Genomic DNA, 21,125 nt, shown 5'->3' with positions numbered 1-21,125 from the left:
AATTATATAAATTAGGTATTAATCTAATTGTGCTGATTCACAGAAACTTAACACCTTTATATGCATTACATTAACAGCTTTGGCAGCATGAATCAGAGTCACACACTGTCATTTCAGTGAGTTATGTTTTGCTCTGAACTGCTGATGCATTTCAGAGCAAACTTATTTAAAAGTCAGCTGGGGATCATGTGGCTCAGGGGTGACTAGCATTAGAGGGCAAATGACAAAAAACTGACGGCACATCTAGAACTAGTCTGAATAGGTGCATACCAAAAAACAGCTTACATATCAAAATAAGGAAATGGTTGCACCCAATTGCATTAACCCCTTAACCCCCAAGGGTGGTTTGCACGTTCATGACCGGGCCAATTTTTACAATTCTGACCACTATCCCTTTATGAGGTAATAACTCTGGAACGCTTCCATGGATCCTGGAGATTCTGACACTATTTTCTCGTGACATATTGTACTTCATGGTAGTGGTAAAATTTCATTCATATAACTTGCTTTTAGTTGTGAAAAAAATGGAAATTTGGCGAAAATTTAGCAATTTTCCAACTTTGAATTTTTATGCCCTTAAATCACAGAGATACAGCACACAAAAAACTTAATAAGAAACATTTCACCACATGTTTACTTTACATCAGCACAATTTCGGAACCCAAATTTTTTTTTCTTAGGAAGTTATAAGGGTTAAAAGTTGACCAGCGATTTCTCATTTTTGCAACACCATTTTATTTTTACGGACCACATCACATTTGAAGCCACTTTGAGGGGTCTATATGATAGAAAATACCCAAAAGTTACACCATTCCAAAAACTGCACCCCTTAAGGTGCTCAATACCACATTCAAGAAGTTTATTAACCCTTCAGGTGCTTCACAGGAATTTTTTGAATATTTAAAAAAAAATGAACATTTAACTTTTTTTCAAAAAAAAAAATATTCAGGTTCAATTTTTTTATTTTACCAAGGGTAACAGGAGAAGTTGGACTGCAAAAGTTATTGTGCAGTTTGTCCTGAGTACGCTGATACCTGACATGTGGGGGGGAACCACTGTTTCGGCGCATGGCAGAGCTCAGAAGGGAAGGAGCGCCGTTTGACTTTTTCAATGCAAAATTGGCTAGAATTCAGATCGGACGCCATGTCACATTTGGAGAGCCCCTGATGTACCTAAACAGTGGAAATCCCCCACGAGTGACCCCATTTTGGAAACTAGACCCCCCAAGGAACTTATCTAGATATGTGGTGAGAACTTTGAACCAACAAGGGATTCACAGAAGTTTATATCGTACAGCGGTACAATTAAAAAATCATATTTTTCCACAAAAGTGATAATTTCACCCCCAATTTTTATTTTCCCAAGGGTAACAGGACCCTAAAAGTTATTGTGCAATTTTGTCCCGAGTACGTTGATACCCCACATGTGGGGGTAAACCACTATTTGGGTGCATGGCAGAGCTCGGAAGGGAAGCAGCACCATTTGACGATTTTGGCTGGAATTGCACCATGCACCATGTTGCGTTTGGAAAGCTCCTGATGTACCAAAACAGTGAAAACCCCCACAAATTACACCATTTTGGAAACTAGAGCCCCCAAGGAACTTATCTCAATGTGTGGTGAGCACTTCGAACCCCCCAGTGCTTCACAGAAGTTTATAACGCCCGGGCATGAAAATAGAAAAATCATTTTTTTCCACGAAAATGATATTTTTGCCCCCAATTTTTTATTTTCCTAAGGGTAACAGGAGAAATTGGACCCCAAAAGTTGTTTTGCAATTTGTCCTGAGTACGCTGATACCCTATATGTGGGGGTGAAACACTGTTTGGGCGCATGGCAGAGCTTGGAAGGGAAGGAGCATCATTTGACTTTTTCAACGCAGAATTGGCTGGAATTGAGATCAGACGCCATGTTGCATTTGGAGAGCAACTGATGTGCCCAAACAGTGGAAACCCCCCAATTCTAACTCCAACCCTAACCCCAATACACCCCTAACCCTAATCTCAGCCCTAACCCTAGCCCTAGCCCTAACCCTAGCCCTAACCCTAACCCTAACCCTAACGGGAAAATGGAAATAAAGACATATTTTTAATTTTATTATTTTTCCCTAACTAAGGGGGTGATAACGGGGGGTTTAATTTACTATTTATGTCGGTTTTTACATTTGGCAGCTGTCACACGATAAAAGACGCTTTTTATTGTAAAAATAGTTTTTGCATCACCACATATTGAGAGCTATAATTTTTCCATATTTTGACCCACTGAGTCACGTGAGGTCTTATTTTTTGCGGGACGAGTTGTCACTTTTATTGGTATCATGATCGCTTTTTATTCTGATTTTTGGGACGCAGAATGAACAAAAACCAGCGTTTCATGAATTTCTTTTGGGAGGTGCGTTTACACCGTTCCGCGTGCAGTAAAATTGATAAATCGGTATTATTCTTCGGGTCAGTACGGTTACAGTGATACCTCATTTAGGTCGTTTTTTTATGTTTTGGCGCTTTTATGCAATGAAAACAATTTTATATAAAAAAATAATTATTTTTGCATCGCTTTATTCTGCGAGCTATAACTTTTTTATTTTTTCACTGATGATGCTGTATTGCAGCTCGTTTTTTGCGGGACAAGATGACGTTTTCAGTGGTTCCATGCATATTTATATGCGTCTTTTTGATAGCGCGTTATTGCACTTTTTGTTCGGTGGTATGATAATAAATCATTATTTTTTGCTTCGTTTTTTATTTTTATTTTTTAAGAGGTTCACTAAAGGGGTTAACTAATGGGAGATTTTTATAGGGCGGGTCGTAACGGACGCAGCGATACCAAATATGTGTACTTTTATTGTTTTTTTTATTTCTAAAAAATGAATTTATTAGGGAATATTTTTTTTTTAAATTTATTTAGCGACTTTTTTAAAATTATTTTTACACTTTTTTTTTAACTTTATTACATTGTCCCAGGTGGGACATCACTGTGACAGATCAGCGATCTGTCACAGGCACTGCACAAGGCTTCCTCCTTGCCTGCGCTTTGCAGGCATGAGGAAGCCAGCTCCCTGCAGGCCCCCAAAGGTCCCCGTCGCCATCTTGGATTTGGGGACCTGCAGGGATGGAGCCCCCGCAGCAGCGCTGCACATTACGCTGCTGTGGGGGGCTCAGGTAAGCACGGAGGGAGCCCCCTCCCTGCCGATGCTTCCCTTTAACCCCAGGTACACCGCGATCGTGTTTGATCGCGGTGTGCAAGGGGTTAACGTGTCGGGGTGGTCAGTGACCGCCCCTGACACATTTTGCCGGGTGTCAGCTGTGATAATAAGCTGACACCCGGCCGTGATCAGCGGTTCTCACCACGTGGGCGCCGCTGATCGCTGTGACGTACTATCCCATCCCTAGGAATTAAGTCCCAAGGCACATGGACGGGATAGTAAGTCACATGACAGAAAGGGGTTAAGGCATATCAAATATGAAATATATGAAGTACGAATAGCATAATGGCTTTTGTAATTTAGAAAAAACATATGAGATACTTAGCACAAAATTTGGCCAAAAGATGTGAGCGCATTCACCAATGTCAATGTGATCTCATTGAACGGGTCCCTATTCTAGCATTAGAGGGCAGTCACCAAGAGCTTCTCCATGCCCTGCTAGGCTAGTGTGGCAGATACCGTGTCTACCTGTATTTACATGCTTTTAATGTACGTCTTCTCTGAAATGCCACAGATTTTCAGATTAAGGCCTTGTTCACACAAGCGTTATTTCTCTCATGAGAGAGAACCGAATAAATTATGTTAATGACACTCTGAGTTTGATTAGAGTTTCATCTTAGTGTGATACAATTGGATGAGAGAATGGTAGCTGATATTGTTGGTGGATTGCACTAAATTAAAATAAAATAAAAAAGTGCAAACTCAACCCGAGGTCCACCGTGCAGAGATGTTTAACTGTTGCTAGTGAACAATGATGGAAACTAAATAGCGAGTGATTGCTTGAGCACACTGTGCTAACGCTACACAGTGTGAATGGAATACAGAGTGCCAAGGTTCGCTACTTCACATAATGGTACTGAACAAAAGTATACTAAGAGCAATACCCTGTTAAATTTCACAGGGAAAAAGCATGCAGAACTTATATGACGCTAGATATAATACCCTTTAGGCTAGGGGTTGGACTTGTCCAGAAACTCAACTGTGCTAACCGCACACATGAAGGAAACTGATGCTAAACCACGAGACTAATTGCCCCCACTGACGCTAACTGCCTGCCAACAAGTACAGTCCCAGAGCTAAGACAGACTCACACAACCTGCAGAAAGAATGATAGAGTATCCACACTCACACACCATAACATACTGTACGTGATACTAGCATACCGGCGTGTGCTTCTGAGAGCCTTTCGTACACTAGGCTCCTCCCCAAAAACTCACGCCCAGCCAGCAGTGACATCGCCCGCGGGCCAATCTGGAGCTGCCACATCACCTGAGGAGGTGACGTCTGACCACCAATGAGAAGACGCCACATCATGAACATGCTAAGTAAGGTGATCTCTGGACTTAGGCTACAGAGCGCAGGACTGCACCTGCATATCACTGGCTCCCATAGACTTCGCTGAAGAGCCTGCAGCAACCAAGCATGTAGCACAAGTTTGAGCAAGGCGCTGGAATCAACATCTGTGCTGAGCAGCAATCTGATCGGCTGTACCCGAATGGGAGACCACAGAAGCAGGTAAAGCTTGGGATTTATCCCGTGCAGTGGGAGGATCCCTACACCTTACAATACCCCCCTTAAGATCCCCTTGACGATGTTTGCCATGCTTGAAAGTCACCACAAACTGGGAGGCACGGATGTGCTCTTGCTCATCGGTTGAAGCTCTCCTTTCCTCCAACTGCACAGGGGTTCTTTTAGTACAGGAGAGACCACCCCATTTGCAGATATGTGCCCCAGAGTGACCCACCGGCTGAAGATTAGGTGGTACATAGATCTCGCCCAGGGTCACCTGGGCCTTAAGACACAGACTCTCACAGAAACTGCCCCATTTATGTATGCTCCCCATCACGCAATCAAGCCGGGGAGAATGGAGGCACAGCTAAGGCAACCCCAGAAGTACCGCATCCAAACCCTCAGGGATAACAAGAAAAGAGACTATCTCCTGATGTTTTGGAGACATAGTGAGAGTAAGAGGTATAGTCTGACTGGATATCGGGGTTGGTACAAACGGACCTATTAGCTACCCGAATGGACATCGGCTTCGGAAGCTTCACTAATGGAATTGCATGCCTTTGGGCAAAGGTAACAGACATGAAATTGCCCTCAGCTGTGGAGTCCATGCAAGCCTCAGCATTGAGAGTAATCGACCCGACCGTTAAAGAGACCCCAAAGGCCAATTTGGAAGCCACATCTACTGGAACTAGTGAGCCTCTCCCTAAAGCCACTAGACGCTGTGACTCCTTCTGACGCTCGGGACAATTATTGGCAATATGGCCGGTCTGCCTGCAGACAAAACAAAGTATAGAGCAGGTGGTAGATTCCGCTCGAGAAACATCCATGGGCTCTACAGGTTCTTCTGCCTGAGTGGGTGGATTCATGGGATTGGCGAAGTTCGGAGCCAACCGAATCCCAGATCTACTCTGAGCTCACTCCAATCCCAACTCAGCGTGCTGAAGATCTATGTGAGTGGACAAGGATTTAATCTCCTCCAGAGTGGTGGGAATCTCCCTAGTGGCCAAAGCATCTCCGACATGATCTGCCAAACCCCTCCAAAACATAGGTATCAGGACATTATCAGGCCACTCTATCTCAGTAGCCAGAGTACGAAATTGGATGGCAAATTGACTAACCATCGCAAAACCCTGAGTTAATGCCAAGAATTGGAAAGCGGTATCATGGGTTACTTGTGGCCCCAAAAAGACCTCTTTCAGAGCACCCAAAAATGAGAGGCATTATGGATTAGTGGGTCATGCCGCTTCCACAACGGCATAGCCGACTCCAACGCTCTGCCTGACAAGAGCGAAATCACAAATCTCACCTTGGTACGCTCAATTGAGAATTGTTCAGCCAGTAACTCCAGGTGAATAGAGCACTGAAACCTCTCCAGGTCTTACTATCCCCGTAAAATTTGTCAGGTAGCGAAAAACGTGGTACATGTGGAACAGACGCCACAGCAGAAACCATAGAGACTGCTTTGCTAGCTGCCTGAGCTGCCACGGCAGAAAAATTGACAGCAATAGCCACCAGCTCAAGAGAGGACAACCTGCTCTCCAGCTGTTGGATGTAAAGTTGGTGTCGCTGCTCGTCCGCCATTTCTAGCCAGACCCTGGCACTAGCATACTGTTAGGGTTGGCGGATTGCACTAAATTAAAATAAATTATAAAGTGCAATCGCAACCCGGGGTCCACGGTGCAGAGATGTTTAATTGCTGCTAGTGAACAATGATGGAAACTAAACATTGAGCAATTGCTTGAACTCACTGTGTTAACACCACACAGTGTGAATGGAACAGAGTGCCAAGCTCTGTTACTTCACAGAGTGGTACTGAACAAAAGTAAACTGAGAGAAATACCCTGTAAAAAGTCACAGGGAAAAAGAACGTGGAACTTATATGATGCTAGATATAATACCCTCTAGGCTAGGAGTTGGATTTGCCCAGTAACTCAACTGTGCTAACCGCACACATGAAGGAAACTGGTGCTAAGCCACGAGACTAACTGCCCCCAGTGACGCTAACTGCCTGCCTATGAGTACAGTCCCAGAGCTTATACATACTCACACAACCTGCAGACAGAATGGTAGAGTATCAACACTCACACACCATAGCATACGTGATACTAGCGCAACAGTGTATGCCTCTGAGAGCCTTTTATACACTAGGCTCATCCAAAAACACTCACGCCCAGCGGGCCGTGACATCGCCCGTGGGCCAATCCGGAGCTGCCACAACACCTGAGGTGATGTCCGACCACATATGAGAAGACGCCACATCACAGACATGCTCAGTAAGGTGATCTCTGGACTTAGGCTACAGAGCGCAGGACTGTACCTGTATATCACTGGCTCCCATAGACTTAGCTGAAAAGCCAGCAGCAGCCAAGCATGTAGCACAAGTCTGAGCAAGGGAACAGACATCTGTGCTGAGCAGCAATCTGAGCAGCCGGATCTGAATGGGAGACCGCAGAGGCAGATAGTGCTTGGAATCTATCCCGTGCAGTGGGAGTATCTTGACGCCTAACAGTAGCACAGCTAGGGAGAAGATGGAGAACAATATTTTTCAATCTTCTCCATTGTTTGATTTCATGTAAATTAGACTCCACGTGGATGTCATCCGAGTGCAGTCCAATGTTTACACCCTCCCATAGACATGAACAGGTGAGTGCCATTCAATTTGCGCATGAGAAAAAATGCTGCTCAGCACTGCCCCATAGAATAACTAACATTGGTCCGATAGGACTTGTCTGATGTATATGCTTGTATGAACGAAGTATTCTCAATTTTTCTTATTTTCTAGAGCAGTAATGCAATTCAAATTTCATATATTTCATGTTCTCATGTTATATCGCTATTTTGTTTGTTGGTTACATATGGAGATGGCTACTCTTAGTTTGCACCTTGTACACACCTGATTTCTATGTGAAAGTGACAGTCAGTCATTTGTTATCTATTTTGCTATAAGGTTCTGTGGAATGTGATACATTCATTGCTATAGTATAAAATGATGCGGTTTACTACTATTACCTAAACTGTCATTAAAATAAAGCTGTGAAAGTGCCCTGATACATTCAAAATCCAATGCTGTGTCTATTCTATGTAGCATTCACATAAATAATCCTTTAATGTTTCTGAAAATTATAAGAAAAATATTATTTTGTTCTTTTGGGGGACAAATAGTTAACAGACCGCTGGTTCAGTGCATCGACTTTCTAGCAGCACATAACTTAATTAAAAAAAAAAAAGAAAACGGGAGATTGAATATTGCTGTAACTACAAAGCACATACTGTATGACCAGGAAATTAGATAAGCTAGAATGAAGCCTGTTGTGCAGGAGCACAGATTTTCTATATAATCTGGAAGAGAAGATGAAAAAAAAAGAAAAACATGTCACATACACTGCAGAAGGAATCAAATTAGTGCGTTATTGCGTTGGATGTACGCTTCACTTGGGGAGATTGTACTCCTGTACTAATACAATAAGCTAGACTATATAAACTTCCAAATCCTTCATGTTATGTTTAGGATTTTCTTTGCTCAGACTAGTTTTGTGCAAGCAGGTTGGGCTGGAATCAGTCAGCCTGGAACATGAAAGCAATGACGCCTTTAATTCCAAGTAGCAAATTATTCGAATTTTGTTTTCCAGATTACAGGTGTTATAATATGCTGTCTCTGTTCTCCAAACAAGCGCTTTTACTAAGTCTACATATCAGTTAAAGTGCAAGTGCAATTATTTTCATCTTTGCTAGCATTTTTTTAATTATTCCATTGGATCAAACACGTAACACCAATTCTGTTCCGCTAATGATTGTAACATGTCTAGAGAACGACAGGGGCAGTAGAGATTTTATAACTGTTTAGGCTGTATAAACAGAGTACAATAGGCAGGCCCACTCAATAAACTCTGCTTAGGATACTGTAAAATGATGTGTGGGGTACAAATGGTCCACCAGTAACACTGACACTGTTAGTCACTAGTTAGATACTAGTCCTTCTAAACTCACCTTTCTCTATAACAAAAAAGGTGAGGAGTCTGGACACTTCCTTCAATAGTTAAAATGTAATTTTTATTAAATGAGTTATTTAATAAAAATTACAGTTTAACTATTGAAGGAAGTGTCCAGACTCCTCACCTTTTTTGTTATAGAGAGAGGTGAGTTTAGAAGGACTAGTATTGAGTATTGAGTTAATATTAGACATGAAAATATGAAACCTTGCAACACTTTATCAGATAAATCTGCTTCTTTCACTTCCTGGTTTGATCTTTCTCAATTCATGGGAAATACTTGTAAAATATGTCTTCAATGAAGAGATATTTTCACAATGTCAAGGAGAACACTAATATATCAAAGAGAATGCCTCCAATGTCAGGACAATTGATAGACAAGGCCACAGTTGTTTTTGCTACAAGACCAGTTATGGGGGAACTTACAGTGGGCGTAAAGTACGAGGGGCACCTGAAAACTTCCAGGCCCACCCATGAAATCTTTTTTGCATGGTCTTGTTTTGCAATGCAATATGTTATTTAGTTAGTTGAATGGTCTCATGAGCAATCTGGATTTATTTTGATTTTTTTTTTTCCGTTACAGCATTTTAAAGTTGGGTCGCAAGGCTGAAATATGGAAATGGAGAAGTTGGCAAAGTTCGCACATCGGCTGCTGCAATTCACTACTGTGGTTTCCAACTGCTTCAGCACCCACCCTATTCCCCTGATTTGGCTCCCTCGGACTATCACCTATTCCCACAGATGAAAAAGCACCTTGGTGGAAGGTGGAATTGCAGCCATTGCAGCCATTGCAATAGCCGATGTGTGAACTTTCTCTTTATAGGTATATTTATGAGTAAAATGTAAATTGCTCTTTTATTCTATAAACTACTAACAACATGTCTTCGAATTTCCAAGCACTAAATTTTGTATTTATTTTCAGAAAATGAGAAATGGTCAAAAGAACAAAAAAAATGCAGTGCTTGCAGACCTCAAATAATGCTAAGAAAGCAAGTTCATATCCATCTTCCTCTTGATTACATTCCAGAGGTTTTCAATGGGGTTCAGGCTCGGAGATTGGGCTGGTCATGACAGGGATTTGATGTGGTGGTCCATCATCCCTACATTGATTGACCTAGCTGTGTGGCATGGCGCTTTGTCCTGCTGGAAAAACCAGTCCTCAGAGTTGGGGAACATTGCCTGAGCAGAAGGAATCAACTGTTTTTCCAGGATAACCTTGTATGCGGGCTTGATTCATACATCCTTCACAAAGAGTAACCTGCCCAATTCCAGCCTTGCTGAAGCATCCCCAGATCATCACTGATCCTCCGCCAACTTTCACAGTGGGTGCAAGACACTGTGGCTTGCACACCTCTCCAGGTCTCCATCTAACTATTAGATGACCAAGTGTTGGGCAAAGCTGAAAATTAGACTCATCAGAGAAGATTACCTTACTCCAGTCCTCTATGGTCCAATCCTTATGGTCTTTGGCAAACTTCAGCTTGGCTCTCCTTTGCTTCTCAATGATAAAAGTTTTTTTCTAGGTTTACATGACTTGAGCCCTGCCTCTAGGAGCCTGTTCCAAACTGTCCTTGCTGTCCACTTCACCCCAGCTGCCATTTGCCATTCCTTTTGTAGGTCACTTGATGTCATCCTGCGGTTGCTGAGTGACATTTGAATGAGATGAAGGTCATCTCGGTCAGTGGAGAGTCATTTTGCCCTCTGCTGGTCTGTAGCTTTGTTGTCCCCATTGTCTGCTGCTTGACCTTTTTGTAAAGGACTGCCAACATAGAAATTTTAAGGATGGAGGCAATATTATGCTCACTGTATCCCTCTGCTAGTAAAGCCAGAATTGAGCCCTTCTTTTCCTCACTCAAGACTTTTCTTTTCAACTTCTTTGACCAAGACTTGTGGAACAGTTCCTTGACCACCTGTCACCACCAGAGTAACCCTGTGCCCAGTCAGCGAGATGTAACACCCCTGCCCATGTTTGCTCATCCTGGTGTCAGTAGTGAAATGCACCCTGGCAGACAGACTTTTGCAGGTAAAATGTAATTTTGACTGTGACATGTTGTTGTAGCACAGTCACAGCTTTCTTAGAGAAGTAATGGTGACTGGGCAACTGATACTGGGGGACTGTGATGGCCATCAACTTTCGGAAACTGTCTGTATCCACCAGGCAAAAAATCCAGCATATCCGTGGCCAACAGATTGGAGATGATGGAGTTCAAGCTCTTATCTTTGGCATGTGTTAGAGGAAACATTCTTTTACATAACCACAACTGCAGGACCGAGGACTGGCGGCTGTCCTGAGAGAGGGTGGAGTAGTGTGAACAGGACAAACTGCTGGACTGTGATTGTAGTGTAGGAGTAGATGTTATGGTGGATTGAGAAAGAGGTGTTGTGCTAGGTGATACAAAAACAGCAGGCCTCTCCTCTTCCATAACAGCTGATGGACTCTCACTCAGTCTGACTGTAGTGGAGAAACAAGTGAATTTTCTGCAACCGGAGACCTGTGTGAGAATATTTAGCATGGTGACAGAGGAGGAAGTAGCAGATATAATTGAAGGGACAACAGGTGGTTGGTGAGGCCCACTTGTCGACATTTTAGCACAGTAAGATTCCCACACTAAGGCATGTTGATCACGCATGTGCAGGTTCATGCATGTAATTGGCAAATTATTGCAATTTTTGCCTTTACCGAGTTTTTTAAGCAAATTTGGCAAATAACATGTGTTGGGTCAACCTTTGGGGTCTCAAAAAAGACCCAGGCTAGGTAACCCTTGCCATCTCTGTGAACTGCACACTCATGACAGGTGCTGGTTATAGCTAGAGTTGGGGCTGAGGATGCAGTGCTTGCTGTGTTAGCATTACTTCATGTCTGTGCAGGAAACCGCAAATTAACTTCCTCAACTTTCTCCACCTCCAATTTTTCTGCTGAGCTACTCAGATGCTTACCTCTGGGTTCACACCAAGTGAGATCTACAACCTCATCGTCATCCTCTCAGTTCTCACATTCCTTACCCTGAGAGTCACCATCCTCCTCTTCCTGCCCTGACACCACAGTACAGTCCGTGTGCGCCTCTGGTATCTGAGTCTCATTAGGATCACCTTCGACCCCCGATGGTTAACATCTGGGGATGAGGGTCTGGATTCTGCTTGGATCCTACTTCGGCCGACCCTGGATCCAACATGAAAATATTTTGGGCATTGGTGCAGATGCTTTCCTACTCTGGATTCTGTGAATCTTTGGAACAGACCTCTGATGCCAATGGAATAGACTGTGTGAACAGCTCTACAGAATGGCCCATCTGTGTTTCCCCACAATCAGTTGGACAGTTGGAGATGTTGTGATGCGGTGGAAACAAGGGTGATTGGGGTGTCACCTCTAAGGATTGTACTGTGTGCGATGTTAATGCGGAGGAAGAGGAGAAAAGGTCACTTGAAGTGCTTGACATCCACTGGAGTACATGCTGTTTCTGAGCCTCATCTACAAGGTGAACTACTGTGTGGCTGCTAAATAAAGTAGTCTGTCCAATAACAGATGTTGTCAGTGTTCTTTGAATAGAATGAGACAGTGTTTGTTCAGTTGAGCTTTCATTAACATTAGCACCTAAACATGTACATGTTGAACACCAATCCTATTCCACCTTCCACCACGACCTCGCTTTTTCCCCACACATGTTGTATGTACCATTCCCCTCTTTTTTTTAACCTCCTGTTTTCAACCTTAGGCCCACACCTGGCAGTGACCTGTCACTAAATGAACAATCAATATTTATTTTCTTAGATAGTGTGCCTGAACAACACTGTTATACCTAAAAAAATTTAAGAGGAAATGTGACCTTATGATTTCTCACTGTTTTATCATAAATTTGGATTAGCACATTGGGTCTCCTGGCTGCACCCCAATATTAGGCCCAACAAATTTTAAGAGGAAATCTGACTGTTTGATATCTCATTGCAACATATTTTTTATCAGAAACTATTTGGATTAGCACATTTGGCCTTCTGTCTTAACGCCAATATTAGGAAGAATGATTTTTAAGTGGAAATGTGGCTTTCTGATTTCTCACTGCAACATAGTTTTATCACAAATGATATGGATTAGCATATTGGACCTCTTGGCTGAACCCAAACATTAGGCCTAACAAATTTTAAGTAGAAATCTTGCCTTCTGATCTCTTACTGCAACACAGTTTTATCACAAGTGATTTGGATCAGCAAATGGGGCCTCCTGGCTGAACAACAATATGGGCCTAATGATCTTTAAGTGGAAATCTGGTCTTCTGAATTCTCACTGCCACACAGTTTTATCACAAACAATTTGGATTAGCAAATGTTGCCTCCTGATTCTGCAACACAGTTTTATCACAATCTAGTTAGATACTGGAAGATCAATTTCACATAGAAAAGGATCCTATCTAGTTAACTGACAAGTTCACTTTCAGCAGCAGCAGTACTAACAGTAGCAGCCTCTCTGCACTGAGAAAATGGTGCCAGCAAAACAAGATGTCCACTTTTTATATGGATAGGGTCATGTGACTTTGGCAGCCAATCACAGAAGACTTTGTATCATGATGTTGTGGATGGTTTCTACTCTCTGATTGGCTGCAGGAATGTACACAAATTAAGTTATTAAAGAAAAAAATTACATTCCGCAGTTCCTCTCACCTAGACACACTCACTACCCTCATCAAACATGTCCCACTGTCCCCACTGCTCATCATCCTGCCCCACTATCTTAGCCAAAGTCATAACAAAAGCATTTGTGGAAACTCTATGATTTACTGAACTGTGACCAAATGTTGCAGACTTCGAGTAAAAATGCTCGGGAAACCGAACCCAAATCCGAATGTAATAAGTTTGTGCCGAATTTGAGATTGATGATCATTTTCTAAATAAGTTTGCTCATCATTAATTATGTGTTTGGACCCCTGAGAAGCCATTTCTGAGAAACCCCTCTTATTTTCTTGATAATCCTTCTTATCTCTATGAAATATCTAAAATCTTTGCATTATTCACTCATAAAACTAGCAAAATTAACAACTGTGATGAAAAAACCCCCAGAAAGTTCAAGGTTTCAAAACTGAGAACCTTCAGGCGCAATGAACTTAAGAGGCTATGGAGGTCACATCTGTTCTCCGCAAAGATGGTGGTAAAACTGAGTGGGGGGGTTTCAAGTAGCAATTACGATAGGAGGGTACTGAGAGGGGGAGGATTCCCTACTGCCTTGGAGAGAAGGAAGTAACAAAAATGTGTGAGCTGTGCCTGTCAGGCCTATTGACACAGGGTTAATATGAAATTTGTTGCATATTGAAACTGGAACACCCATTTTTGGTCAATTGTAACATATATAAAAATGCCCATACACCTTAGACACACCATTGATAGCTGTTTGATGACAGATACCTCTCCTGATAGATACCTTTGGTTGGTGGCTTACTTTCCAGAGAACAAAAAGATAATGCATATAAATTTAGAATTCCAAATCTTATCTCCCCTGACATTTTATGCTGGGAGAGTGTCAGAAGACACTCGTACACAATCAATAGTCAGCTAGTCCCTCTGATATTATAGGGTATGGCTCAATTTAATCTAATGTATATAGAACCTTTTATTTTTATAGAATTAGGAACTTATTTCTTGTGTAATACATTACCTAATAATATTACTTTAACAACTTTTGAGCCTTTATTATGCAAATAAATGCAAATATACTATGGTTCTTAAAGCTCTATTAAAGGAAAAATATAGCTGATGTTTTCTAGAAACAGCGATTCTTATTAGACAATCTCAGATATTGTAGCCGAATCCTGTTTGCTTAAAAAATTCTGTTTTTAGGTTACTCATCGTTTGGTAAAATCTTCCTGCACTCACAGCATAGCCTTATTTCTTGTCTCATACATTTTAGTTAGCTTCCTTTCCTGCTAATAAAAGTCCTCAAGAATGTTTTCTCATGTAATATGATTTTGAGACTTTGCAAAGTGCATAGAATCATAGAATCATAGAATCGTAGAGTTGGAAGGGACCTCCTGGGCCATCTGGTCCAACCCTCTGCTCAAAGCAGGATTCGCTAAATCATCCCAGTCAGATGTCTGTCCAGCCTCTGTTTGAAGACTTCCATTGATGGAGAACTCACCACTTCTCGTGGCAGCCTGTTCCACTCATTGATCACTCTAACTGTCAAAAAGTTTTTTCTAATATCTAATCTGTGTCTCCTCCCATTCAGTTTCATCCCATTGCTTCTAGTCTTTCCTCGTGCAAATGAGAATAAAGTTGATCCTTCTAAAATGTGACAGCCCTTTAGATATTTGTAGACAGCTATTAAGTCTCCTCTCAGTCTTCTCTTTTGCAAACTAAACATTCCCAAATCCTGCAACCTTTCCTCATAAGACAGGGTTTGCAGACCGGTCACCATTCTGGTCGCTCTTTTCTGAACTTGCTCCAGTTTGTTGATGTCTTTTTTAAAATGTGGTGCCCAAAACTGGACACAATATTCCAGATAAGGTCTGACCAAAGAGGAGTAGAGGGAAATAATGACTTCACGTGATCTAGACTGTATGCTTCTGTTAATACATCATAGAATTGCATTTGCCTTTTTTGCTGCTGCATCACACTGTTGACTCATATTCAGTCTGTGATCTATTAGTATACCCAAGTCTTTTTCACATGTGCTGTCACTTAGCCCTATTCCTCCCATTCTATATCTGCTTTTTTCATTTTTATTGCCCAGATGTAGTACTTTGCATTTCTCCCTGTTAAAAACCATTCTGTTAGTTGCTGCCCACTTCTCCAGTTTATTTAAATCTTTTTGAATCCTCTCTCTCTCTTCTCTAGTATTAGCTATCCCCCCTAGCTTTGTGTCATCAGCAAATTTAATCAGTTTACCCTCAATTCCTTCATCTAAATCGTTGATAAAGATGTGCACTTTTTCTAGACTTGAACTAACTTGACATTGACACTCCAGATTCCCACCTTCATATCAGTAATAAACCTTTGCATAGTATTTGAATAGTTAACTTTAAAATTGTAATCTATTCGCAATAAAAGAGCCGTGGTGCAAATTTATTTACCTAACCACATCTGAAACTGTAATTTCAAAAGGATCTTATACGTACAAACCTTCTGAGCAATATATCTTATAGAAATAAACAATTTGATAATGGGAGAAAACCATTATGTCTAAATAAAATTGTAGCCGGTAATAAATTGCAAAAAAGTCTTCAGAGTACTAAAGCAAGAGGGCAGTGAAGAGGCATTTTAAAAATGATAGGAAAATAATAAACTGTGTAAATGGAGCAAGGATTGAGACAAAAAAACTAACTTACAAAGAAAATAAAAAAAATGTAAAACTATTCTTCTACTACATAAACAAAAAGAGACTTAAAATTACCGTGTTGACCCTTAAAAAACAGATTCTTAAAGTTTTTATATAGGAAAATCCAATAATAGATAACTTGTTTAGGAATAAAAAAAATCTCCATTAAATCTACTGAACCCATCAGAAAATCCAGTACCACCTGAGTAGAGATAAAGCAGACAAATCACTGGGTCCGGTTGGCATTCACTTACTGGTTTTCCAGAAATCGAAATGTAATAGACAGGCCATTATATTTAATATTTAACTATTCCATAATGACAGGACTCGTGTAAAGAAAACATGGTGCAGCATGCTAAAAGGGTTTAAAAAGTGAGCTGTTAAATTTGACATCTATTGTGGGCAATATATTTCAAGTTTGTCTATGCAATGTTATTCTGAAATATAAATGAAAAATAGAAACTTTTAACCCAGTATCACCATAGGTTTATATGATGGATTGGTTATGTCAAACTAATTTAATCAGCTTCTATGAGGATACAAGTTAGAGATGGGAACAGGGTAAGGATGTTGATTATTTTGTCTATCTGAACTTTTCAAAGGTTTCTGAAACGATACCACATAGCATAACATAAAATAAAACCAACTGGGCAAGGGGAAAATATGTATAGAATGGTTAACAACTTTTCAGTTATAGGAAATGGTAATTATTAATGTCACGTATTCTGAGCGACAATTCGTTTTGGAGTACCAAATTTGTCAGTATTGGGCCCTCTTCTATTTAATACATTTATTAATCACTTTGTTGAGGGGTTATAAAATAGAATTTCAATATATAGACATGATATATATTGATGATATATGATGATTTTCCTTCACAGAGAAGGAAAATTTTATGGTATAGAGAGATTTGAGAAGATTGAGGCTTTGGCAAATGAAATTCAACATAAATAAATGTACGGTAATGCACTTAAAATGTGATAAAAAATGTACACTAGGTTAAACTCATGCTGAAAAAAATCTATTTTGTGTCTTGTTGGACAGCAAACACAACTTCAGTGACCAACGCCAAGCAGGCAAAGACATGGGAAACATCAAAAAAGGTAAAGATGTTCATGACAAGTTTTGCCATAAAGCAAGTTACCATATATACAGTTGTGGCCAAAAGTATTGACACCCTTTTCCGTCCACATCTAGGGAGGTTAGCCACAGTGCCATGGGCTTTAAACTTCTTGATGACACTGCGCACGGTAAACACAGGAACATTCTGGTCTTTGGAGATGGACTTGTAGCCTTGAGATTGCTCATGCTTCCTCGCAATTTGGTTTTTCAAGTCCTCAGACAGTTCTTTTGTCTTCTTTCTTTTCGACATGCTCAATGTGGTTTTTTATGTTTGGTGTGGAATTATATCCAATTTGGCTTTAGGACAATTCTTTTTGTGTTTTTTCATTTAAGACAAATTAAATGAAGATAATAATACCAAAGAATTTGTGTTTGCAATCATTTTCAGGAAGAAACTGAGTATTATCTGACAGAATTGCAGGGGTGTCAATACTTTTGGCCACAAGTGTGCTAGTGTATAAGCCGACCAGAGTATAAGCAGATGTACCTAATTTTGCCATGAAAAATTGGAAAAACTTATTGACTTGAGTATAAGCCTTTTATGCGTTGTCCCCTCATCCCTATCCTGGTATGCAAGGTTCCACATTCTCATGCTTGTCTGCATGGCTCCTCATGCCCATCCTTGTATGCATGGCTCCTTATCTCCATCCTTGTCTGCATGGCTCCTTATCCCCATCCTTGTCTGCATGGCTCCTCATCCCTATTCTTATATGCATGGCTCCTTATTTCCATCCTTGTCTGCATGGCTCCTTATCCCCATCCTTGTCTGCATGGCTCCTCATCCCCATCCTTGTATGCATGGCTCCTCATCCCCATCCTTGTCTGCATGGCTCCTTATCCCCATGCTTGTATGCATGGCTCCTTATCCCCATCCTTGTTTGCATGGCTCCTTATCCCCATCCTTGTCTGCATAGCTCCTCATCCCTATTCTTGTATGCATGGCTCCTTATCCCCATCCTTGTTTGCATGGCTCCTTATCCCCATCCTTGTTTGCATGGCTCCTTATCCCCATCCTTGTCTGCATAGCTCCTCATCCCTATTCTTGTATGCATGGCTCCTTATCCCCATCCTTGTCTGCATGGCTCCTTATCCCCATCCTTGTATGCAAGGCTCCTTATCCCCATCCTTGTATGCATGGCTCTTCATCCCTATTCTTGGATGCATGGTTCCTCATCCCTATCCTTGTATGCATTGCCCTCATGAGAAAAGCATAAAAAAATCCTACTTAACTTCCCTGCGACTATTGCTGTCACTCTGTGTGCTATAAGAAAAAAGAATATTCACTGCCAGTGCAGTGAACATTCATTTCTCTTTAGCAGTGGGCACAGGCTTTAGCCACAGCTGCCATTTCCTGCCTCCTGTGACCTGCTACTCCACCGCTCCTCCTCGCCACTGTCTTCTGGGATAATGAACCAAGTTTAAGCCGCTGGAAGCATTTTCAGCACATAAAAATGTCAGAGTACACTTGTCATACTATGTAAAACTTTAGGTTTCATTATGTGCTGCTCACCTATGCTAGTTCCAGCACTGAGTTTTCATCCTTCCTCTTTGGCAGCACTCCATCTCAATAAGTCCACACTTTTAAACCGTGGTAGCCTAGAGATCTTTATGATGTCTTCATTCTGGACCTTTAAAGATTGACCCAGAATAGCTAATCACTGCTATTGTGATGCTATCCACATTTGCTACTCTGCTATTCCTGTAAATATTCAAATCTCTGCAAGCAAGTTACCAGATTGCATCTCTGCTATTCCTGTATGTATCTGAATTTCTGCAAGCATGACACCAGTTTGCCTATACATCTCTGAATTTCCTGTGTGTAACTGCTCTCCTGCAGCAAGATCCTAGGTGCCTACACACTTTCTGTTCCTATATTTTCTACATATCTGTCACAGCTGCAACTTCTTCCAAATCTGCTTGCCCATTTGTCATCCTGCACACCTTCCTGTACTGGTGCTCATTAATCCACATGCCACTTGGCAAGTATAGCTCTGCTCCATCTTTGCCTCTAGCCCATGCTTCTCACCCTGACCTACGACTTAGAAGATCCAACTCAACTGGTGAGCCCCTAAAAATAAAAGGTTTAATAAATGAATGGGCAAGCTGAAGAACCAAGAGAGGTTATCAAATTTGAGATTATTCAGATTGGAAAAACATCAGTTTTAGGATGATCTTAATACAATTTAAAGCATAAATACAAGAATGGACAGTATGGAAATTGTTCTAATGATCCTTTCACACCTAGACCTGCAACAATGGTTAGGGAGCATTCTTTATGTCTCGAGGAAAATAATAATCACCATCATAGTTAATGCTCAATATAAGTATTTAGACTACTGAGCTATCTGCTAAACAATATTGTGATGGTCAATTCAGTAAATAAGTACAAGGAGGGCCTAGATGCCATTCTTTAAAAAGTATTATATTGCAGGTGTTTGGTAGGAGATTCTGGAGATGGGACATTAATCCAGTGAACATGACTGATTGTCATATTTGGTATCAGAAGTAATTTTTCTTCTAATTAAAGTCTGCCTCTTGTGTTTTTTACCTTCAACTGGATCAACACATTAAATTATAGGATGAACTTAATGGACTTGTCTTCTTTCAGCCTTAAACTCTTAAATACTACTGGATATATTTTATAAAAACATTTTAAAGCTTTAAATCAGGTCTGAAATAGTAGGTAATAGTTAAATCTACTTTGAAATAAGTAAAACAACAATTAAAATAAATACATATCACATTAACTATAAAAAATACAAATATTGCATATAGTTATGAAATTAGTGTTCAAAAATTAATACAGTAGTGATTTTCCTATGTGTAGCAGGGCCATCACAGTACACACAGCATCATATGGAGCGAGAATAACAAGGCAGCCATTTACTGTTGTCTTAGAAATAACATTATAATCTAAAACAAGGATTATTTAAACTGAGCTAGGATCTTCTAGCTGGAGTTGTTTAATTTTTAGTATCCTATATCTATTATTACAACCTACAAACATGGTAAAAATTGTTGGCACCCCTCGTTTAATTACAGAAAAACCCACAATGGTGACAGAAATAACTTGAATCAGACAAAACTAATAATCAATCAAAAATCTATGAAAATGAACAATTGAAAGTCAGACATTGCTTTTCAACCTGGCTTCCACAGAATTTTTAAAAAAATTAAAAAAAAAATAAAAATAAAAATAAAACTCATGAAACAGGTCTGGACAGAAATGGCAGTACCCTTAACTTAATATTTTGTTGCACAACCTTTTGAGGCAATCACTGCAATCAAATGATTGTAACTGTCAATGAGACTTCTGCCCCTCTCGACAGGTATTTTGACCCACTCCTCAAGAGAAAACTACTCCAGTTGTCTCATGTTTGAAGGTTGACTTTTCCAGACGGCATGTTTCAGCTCTTTCCAAAGATGCTCAATAGGATTTAGGTCAGGGCTCATAGTAGGCCACTTTAGAATAGTCCAATGTTTTCCTCTTAGCCATTCATGGGTGATTTAGTTGTGTGTTTTGGGTCATTACCCTGCTGCAAGACCCAAGACCTGTGACTGAAACCAAGCTTCTGTCATGCTGCTGCCTGGCTCGCTGCCACGCGCACCATCGCCACCCGTGTCCCATCATACTCACCGGGTCCGGCGCATCCCTGTCCTCTCTCTACCTCCTGCAGCAGTGTCTGCTTCCTGTCAGGCGTGCGCACACAGCCGGCCGTACCGTGCACGTGCACACCGCTCTCTGTGAGATCGGCCGCCCCTCCCGGCTCACTCTATGCTCTGGAGGACCCTGACCCGGAAACACCGTCGCACTTTCCCTTATCAGGCTGCCCCTTCCTCCTGGTGTTGCCTGATTTTCACTTGTGCTATGTGAGTGATCCTGGCCCCACGGCTGCCTGTCACCTCCGTCCTTCCTGCCGCTCTTCCCTGCTTCCTATCACCTCCGCCCTAATTGACGTTCTCTATTTTGCCTCTCCCAGTGCTCGCCTGCCCATGTCTACCTC

General features: G+C 41.2%; 1 long non-coding RNA gene across 1 annotated transcript in view; it reads left to right on the top strand.

The window, feature by feature from the left end:
- The first annotated feature begins 7,097 nt into the window (after positions 1-7,097).
- Positions 7,098-21,125, top strand: part of LOC141099200 (uncharacterized) — a 41,050-nt gene continuing 27,022 nt past the window's right edge. Inside the window, exons 1-2 of the long non-coding RNA XR_012234451.1 lie at positions 7,098-7,353; positions 17,044-17,102. This is a non-coding gene — a long non-coding RNA (uncharacterized lncRNA). The remainder of the gene's footprint in view (positions 7,354-17,043; positions 17,103-21,125) is intronic.

The sequence above is a fragment of the Dendrobates tinctorius genome, unplaced genomic scaffold (assembly GCF_039654945.1).
Source record: "Dendrobates tinctorius isolate UK_male_01 unplaced genomic scaffold, ASM3965494v1 ptg000098l, whole genome shotgun sequence".
Classification (NCBI taxonomy): Eukaryota; Metazoa; Chordata; class Amphibia; order Anura; family Dendrobatidae; genus Dendrobates; species Dendrobates tinctorius.
This window is presented reverse-complemented; position numbering and strand designations above follow the sequence as displayed.